Raw genomic sequence first — 7,500 nt, 5'->3', positions numbered from 1 at the left:
ACCTAGCCCCTTTAAGTTGTTAGAACAACCGTAAAAAGTCAAAATTGTTGAAAATGATGGCGCCGGGAAATTTGAAAGTGAAAATAAGCGATTTTAAAATACAGTTGTCCTGATATAACCTAACACTTTTTTTAAAGCAAAATTCGAACAAATTTGTCTCGAAACGTTGTTCCCTTCGATTTAAAGTTCTCCTGTAGCAAGAGTGGAGGTTCTCTAAAAGCGAACCGCTTAAAGATTTGGGTTGATACGTTTTACACATATAATCAAACGTAATTCAACGAGCATCCCGTCGTTATTCTTTGCAACCCCTTCTATGTAATCTGATGGTCTCTGAGCAAAACTACAAGATTTGTTGCAAACGTCCATATTAATAGACCAGGATTCGGTTGTTCAAAAGGTGGCTAACGCTATTCACCCAGACCGAATAAATCAGTATCCAGCGGGAAAAGACTAGCAAAACTAATTGAGTTATCCAGTGGATTGCGTTATCCACCATTCGAACAAATGGGTCAGGATGTAAAAATATATCTCTGGTGCCGCTACTATTTCTTTGACTGTATGGAGAATATGAAGAATTATCCCATCTGAATTTAAAAAAGAAACTACCTACCTACCGAACCCAAATTTGCAATATCAGGCTGATCACAATATTTGCCGTTATGTTTTCTATGGTTTACTTTGGAAAATTAATTATTAACTGATACTATTGTGCAGGTGATTGGAAATATAAGACTAGACAAGATTTTCACTTTTTTTTTCCGCGTGACCAAGTCTGCTTTCAGTTGCGTGATGAACGTAAGCATCCAAACTTGCGTTTTGAACTGTTTGCCCGCGAAAGGTAACTACTTTTCCGCTAATATGATTTATTTCCTTTTATTTTAAGGATATGTCATTACGTAATACGAATTGTGAATTACTTTGCACTTAGTTCTTGGCAATTACTTTTTCTCCACCATCTCCCAGTCTATTTAACGTTGTGCTGTCTAAGCCACCAAAGCTTTACTGTACTGCACAAATTTCTTTTTCTTTGATTTATATTATTTGTCTGCTTAAGTGCCGCAATATTCATTCCTTGTTTATGAAAATTGTGTTCATATTGCAGAAATAGCAAACACTTATAAATCTAAAAACCAGCCAGGCCAGAATTGCCTACCCGAGCAGCACTACAACACCATTTTTTTTGTTACAAAGGCATAGCCGCTTATCACATTGGCAAATAAACGCTCTTTTGTAATACCATGCGATATAATAGCAGCTGACAGTTAGTGTGGGATTGTTAGGTTAGTGGTTGGTCCTTTATCTGCCACTATACTTTCTCGATCAGTCCACATCTTCCACTCTGTTATCTCTATTGTCCTTGTGTTCTTGCTCTTCACTGCTTTCACTTGGAAATCCACTGTAATTAATGACATCGTACAATTAAGGTTAGAACAGTCCTAACTGGCATAAAATTCACTGGAAAGACGAAATAAAATATATTCAAGGCTAAAAATTATAAATCATAGTGAAAAAGTGGTTATGGTTATTCTGAGTGAAGTTAAATAATCACAACAGACGCAAACACTGATTCTTGTTGGGTGATTCGACTATACTCGTACATATGTTTCAAGAGACGAAATGATATATGAAATGAATCATATATTGAACTGCGGATGTGAAATCAAGCTATGACCCCCTTTAGCAATTGCGTAGAGAAGCCTGAAATTTTCAGTGCTTCAACGGGGTTTGAACCCGTGAACTTCCGATACCGGTGCGACGCTCTAACCAACTGAGCTATAAAGCCACTGACCTTGGGAGCTGGTCATTTGTGGGTTCTAATGTTCCCGCGATGAATGAATCAACGAATGAAATGATACATTGCCTTCATAACTGCGAGCATCATAGCTTCACTTGATTTCATATACGCAGTTCAATTTATGATTCCTTTCATATATCATTTCATTCGTTGATTCGTTTATCACATTAGAACCCACAAATGACCAGCCCCCAACGCCAGTTCATAGCTCAGTTAGTTAGAGCGCCGCACCGGTATCGCGAGGTCACGGGTTCAAACCCCGTTGAAGTGCTGAATTCTTTAGGCTTCTCTACGCAATCGCTAAAATTTGCTTTCATAACTGCGCGGATCCTACCTTCACTTGATCGTATATATGTTGTCGGTCAAATCCGGTCTCAAGTTGAATCCGTTTTTACCTAAGTTAAATTGGTGATCCTCATTTTACCTAGACTCAACGTGCACTCTACCTAGTTTAAGCAGCTCTCAACCCCCCAAAAAGGAGTGGAAACACCTGTACCTTCCATCAAGCTCTGTCTCACGCGTCTCATACATACATACATCCATACATCCATACATATACACACACACCACACACACACATACATACATACATACATACATACATACATACATACATACATACATACATACATACATACATACATATATACATACATACCTGCCAACAACTTAATTAAAATCTATATTTACAAAAAAAACCTTAAATGAAAATAATAAAAACTAAAAATATAAAAAAATCTCATTGTTTTGATGTTATCAGACAGGCCTCTTTTTCGAATTGAATTTGGTCCAGTATCTTTGAGGCCTGTCTAAGTTTTTGTTTAAAAAGTTGATAGGAGGAAGCGGTCTTGATGGCTTCAGGAATTAAATTCCAAACAATGGGCCCTCTATACCTTACACTATTTCTGCCAATGTTGCTATTGTACCGTACATGCAAGAAGTGATTAATACGCCTTAAATTATAATTAGTATTAGTGTTGCGTGTTTCAAATAGGGCTGTGAATTGATCAGGTAAACTATTATGATAGACCTGGTACATTATAGAAGCGAGCCTACGCTTGTAAATATAGACTAGTGGTCAAGAACGTCAGTGTCAGGAGTTTCGGTAGGGAGTTTGTGGACTAGTTTGGCTGCTTTCAGGAGCAAATGTTCCAAAGTATAAAATGCAGATGGTGAGCAAGATCCCCAAATAGCGATACAGTAAGTGATGCTTGGTACAATCCCTTTGAAATATATTTCTTCCAAGACACTTGAGGGAAGGGCTTTAAACTTTTTCAGGAATTTTAGCTTTCCTCCAAACTTAGTATGCAGTGCTTTAACTTGGGGTTTCCAGTTCAGTTTATAGTTGATTTCAACCCCTAAGCAAGTGGATTTAGTGGTGAAGTGAATGTAAGAATTTCCGAACATAAGAGGTCTTAATGGACCAACAAAAGCATGGCTGGAAATCAGCATAGCCTCAGTCTTTCCAGTGTGAACAGTCAGATGATTCTTAAAGCACCATACTCTGAAGTCGTTTAAAATGTAGTTTAACGCATCAATAGTTTCTTCGACCTCTTTTCCAATATATTAGATAGTAGTGTCATCTGCAAACATATGGATACATCTGATTTCCGACGAATTTGGTAGGTCGTTGAGTAGACATATATTGCAAAGAGTCTGGGTCCCAGTAGAGAACCTTGGGGAACACCGATAGCGATTTGTCGTAGCTTTGATCTTGCGCCGTTGACATTGACATATTGGGATCTTTCATGAAGGTAGCTTGCAATCCACTCGTGGAATACACCAGAGACTCCTAAGTCTGACAATTTGGATTTAAGGATGACATGATTGACTGTGTCAAATGCCTTCTTAAAGTCGACAAAAAGAACACCAACTTTATAGCCATCATCAATTGCCTTTTTCCATGTTTCAGTTAAGTACAAAAGTAGTGATTCAGAGGAGACACCTTTTTTGAACCCCCACTGATTTGGGTGTATAAGATCATTAGTTCCAAGGTGAGAATCTAAGGAATCACAGACAATGTCCTCCAAAATTTTGCTGTTCAAATTGAGCATTGTCAACGGTCGGTAGTTGGCACAGTCTGATTTAATCCCTTTCTTGTGTACTGGGACGACCTCTCCAGTCTTCCAGACACTGGGGAAAATGCCACATTGAATACTATTTTTAAAGATGCTAAGAAGACCTTCAAAAAGTGACTCAGCAGCCGCGGCCATATCGTGCGACGTTATTTTTTCAGGACCATCTGTTTTCTGTTTGATGTGAGTTAATTTCAATTCAGCTTAATTTGTTCCTCGGAGAAGTTTACCTGATCCAGAACAGCAGTTCCAAGGTTAACAGATGCTAATGGCTGGTTAAGTGATGCACCAGAATCATGATGAAACTTTTCAGCAAGCTTTGTTCCAATATTTGCAAAATAATTCTTCATTTCCTCAGCCTTGTTGTAGTCATTCATCAAGATATTCCCATGGCTATCTTGCACTGGAGGTATTGGCTTTCTCGCGTTTTTTCCCTGAACTTTCCTTACAACTCGCCAAAAATTTTTACTGTTCTCACTTTCTGCAAATTGCTCTCTCCAATAACAGATTTCCGCGTCACATATCAGTCTCTTGACTCGATTTCGAGCAGCTTTATACAGGCTCCAAGTATGAGGATCTTTGTTGACCTTGTAGAGTTTCAGAAGACGATAACGTTTGTTTTGTTCTTTCTTTATTTCGTTGGTTATCCATGGGAGTTGGTTTTTCCTCTTTCTCACTTGTCTGGTTGGGATGTGGTCAGATACTATTCTCTGATAAAGGTGTTGCCATGCCCAGACCTGATCATCAATATCGTCGAAAATCTCGCATACACTCCAGGGAGCGCTTTCGATGTCGTTTCTAAATTTCTGCTGGTTGAAAGTTCTGTAATTATTTATGGTCTTAATCATCAGGGGGCTCTTTTCCTTTCTCATTCGCAAATTTGCATACACAAAACTGTGGTCAGATATTCCCAAGTGGGACACACCAGCTGAAGTGATTTTCTCTGGATGGCTAACAATTATCAAATCGATTAAGGGTTTTGCTACATCAGAAATTCTAGTCGGTTCTTTTATGATACATTTCATCCCATATGATCTTAAAATACGCAGAAGACATCTGCCAAAATGAGATTCCGCACCTTCATTCCTTTTAAAGGACAAGTCGGAGTGTAGGTCGCCCATAATTACAATATTTTTCCTTGTAGACCAGACCTTCTAAAGCATGAAGTTAAATGTGCCATAGAAGGAAAGATCCGTTGGTGGTCTGTACACACAAACAATTAGCCATGTTTGAGATTGGCATTTTACATTTATCCATACTCCTTCGATTGTGCTAGGAACTTCCATCTTTTGCTCCTCGTATGCTGCTAAGGAGTCCTTGTAATACACCTGTACAATAGAACCCCGGTGCCATTTCTGTCGCGATCGTTACGAATTGTGAAATATCCCTCAATTCCAATGTTCTCGTCGGTGGTGTCATTTGCCAGCTTGGTCTCTGTTATGGCAAGAATGTCAAGACTAGTTTTAACCATTAACATACAAATCTCCGATAGCTTTCCCTTCAGACCGTTAACGTTGATGTGACCAAGTTTTAAACCTGGGTGCTCGTAAAGACTGTGATTGATGGCAGTAAATTCATCGATTGATCGATTTCAGTTAAGGTTTGAGTCGCCTGGAAGAATAGTTGTTTCATTCTCGTTCGTTGGTAGCTCCGAACAGATGTTACAAAACCACTGGAGATCAAGATTATCAGCATATGATCTGTAACTTTCTAGTTGCATGTCCAGACATTGTCGTCTTACGTGAAACCATCCATTACACAAGTCACAGCAGATTCCACGTTGGTTGCTTTTGACTGGCTTCTTACAAATCCCACACGGATCCAAGATATTACGAGGGCCAGGATTTGGGCAAATATCTCCACTCAAGAGTAAAAGAGACAGGGACAGCCATATCATATCATATATCATATATCATATATCTTTATTTACCCTCGGATTTTTAGAGTAGCTTGGTGTAGCTAATATCTCCGAGCATTTACCCTCCCAACCATGATACACAACAGAAGACAGACCACAACACCGGGAACTACATGCCCTACTCTTTACGACAAGTGTGCGGGTTCTTTTACGTCCCACAGGATTATGAACATTGAAGGGTTATGAGACGGGACCTCCGGCTTATCGTCCTTATCCGAGAAGACTAGAGAGTCTAACCATTTGCAGATGTAATTACAAAGGCAGCACTTTCTCCTCAGTTTTTTAAAGACCCTGAGTGTTGGTCCGGCCGGAGTTGAACTCACGACCTCCCGCGTGACAGCCCGGTGCTCAACCAACTGAGCCACCGGTGCGCGGTGGCTTTCAGGAGTAATACAAAATTTCAGGAGTAATACAAAATGCTCTCCTTGCACCAAAGCCAACATGGCGCCGACCTCCTCGATCCTGAGAGTAGAACCAACAGAATCCTTCGTCATCTAATGCATCCTTTCTTGTTCTGCCCCAGAAAGTATCAAAACAGGCTTCTGATCGAGCACAGATTTTGGGACGGTACTTAGGAGAACCAGCTTTTTCAAAAGAAGCAATGAGGTGCAGATATAGTAGGAGCAATTTAAAGCACGTGTGACTGGCAGCCATCTTACTCTCCTTCTGAATCAGATGATAATAGCCTGAGTGTGCCTGCCTATACCTCATGGAGAATTTCGGAAAGTAGCACCACTGTAAACGATGGACAGCCTGCTGAGACATTTTTTCCTAATGTTTCGTATTACCTAATCGGTTTCTGTATGAATACATGTATTCATACACTTATCCATTCAGTCTCAACATTACATCATAATAAGGGACCAAAGAACTGTACTATGCAATTACCGGCGCTCGGACTCGGACCCTCGAGATCTATAGTCCTGTGTCTTCATCGCTACACTACCACGACGAACATGCTCAACCCAACACAGTTCTTTTCATTATTTACTTTATTATAATAAGTCAATTGATACCCATGTCTAATAACCAAAATTAATCCTAACCCGACCTTAATTACTCTTTGCGCTTAATTTAGGCTCCAAAAAAGTTTCTTTAATTCATCTGAATGCGTATTCAACCTAGGTAAAAACAGATTCCAGCTGAGAACGGATTTTACCGGCAACATATATATGGTTGGCGCAAGCATGGTTGGAGCTGGCGCAATGTTGACAAAGTTCTGTACATCTGTACAAGTACCTTTCACTCACCTTGGGCCTCGAGTGCCAACATTAAGTGCGCTGTTGTCACCAATGACGGCATTACCACCTGAGACACTGATATCATAACTGCTCTGGCCAGCGGTGAGTTGTGGACGGAAACTGAAAGAAATCAAATGTTGATTCTGTTGACTTGAATAATTCAGACTGATTGCCACACGTGCAAAATGAGCGTTGAACCAATCAGAGTTAAAATTAAATAAATGTGACTTCCTGGAAGCGCGGGAATAAGAACGTGTGCTGGTATTGGTTTTCGTTTTCCTTCATTACACAGGCCGCCCAAGCGTGTAATAATATATTACGTGTGCTGGTGTGTTCTTTAAAGGTTTGTATGAAAAAGGAACAGATTTGCTTTAAAAGAAAGAAATTACGAATATCTTGCAACTAAATCCACGTACTTTGCAGAAATGTTGTTCAGTAATCTTTCTTGTCAACCCGTCTCTTTCTTTAGCG

General features: G+C 39.7%; 1 long non-coding RNA gene across 1 annotated transcript in view; it reads right to left on the bottom strand.

Annotated features, from left to right (window-relative positions):
- The window catches only part of LOC138039170 (uncharacterized), an 8,624-nt gene that overhangs the window by 309 nt on the left and 815 nt on the right, over positions 1–7,500 (bottom strand). Inside the window, exons 2-3 of the long non-coding RNA XR_011130381.1 lie at positions 7,039–7,149; positions 1–1,396 (exon numbers count right to left, since the gene is read on the bottom strand). The exon at positions 1–1,396 is cut by the window's left edge and continues 309 nt beyond it. This is a non-coding gene — a long non-coding RNA (uncharacterized lncRNA). The remainder of the gene's footprint in view (positions 1,397–7,038; positions 7,150–7,500) is intronic.

This window comes from Montipora capricornis, chromosome 2 (assembly GCF_036669925.1).
Source record: "Montipora capricornis isolate CH-2021 chromosome 2, ASM3666992v2, whole genome shotgun sequence".
NCBI classification, from domain to species: Eukaryota; Metazoa; Cnidaria; class Anthozoa; order Scleractinia; family Acroporidae; genus Montipora; species Montipora capricornis.
This window is presented reverse-complemented; position numbering and strand designations above follow the sequence as displayed.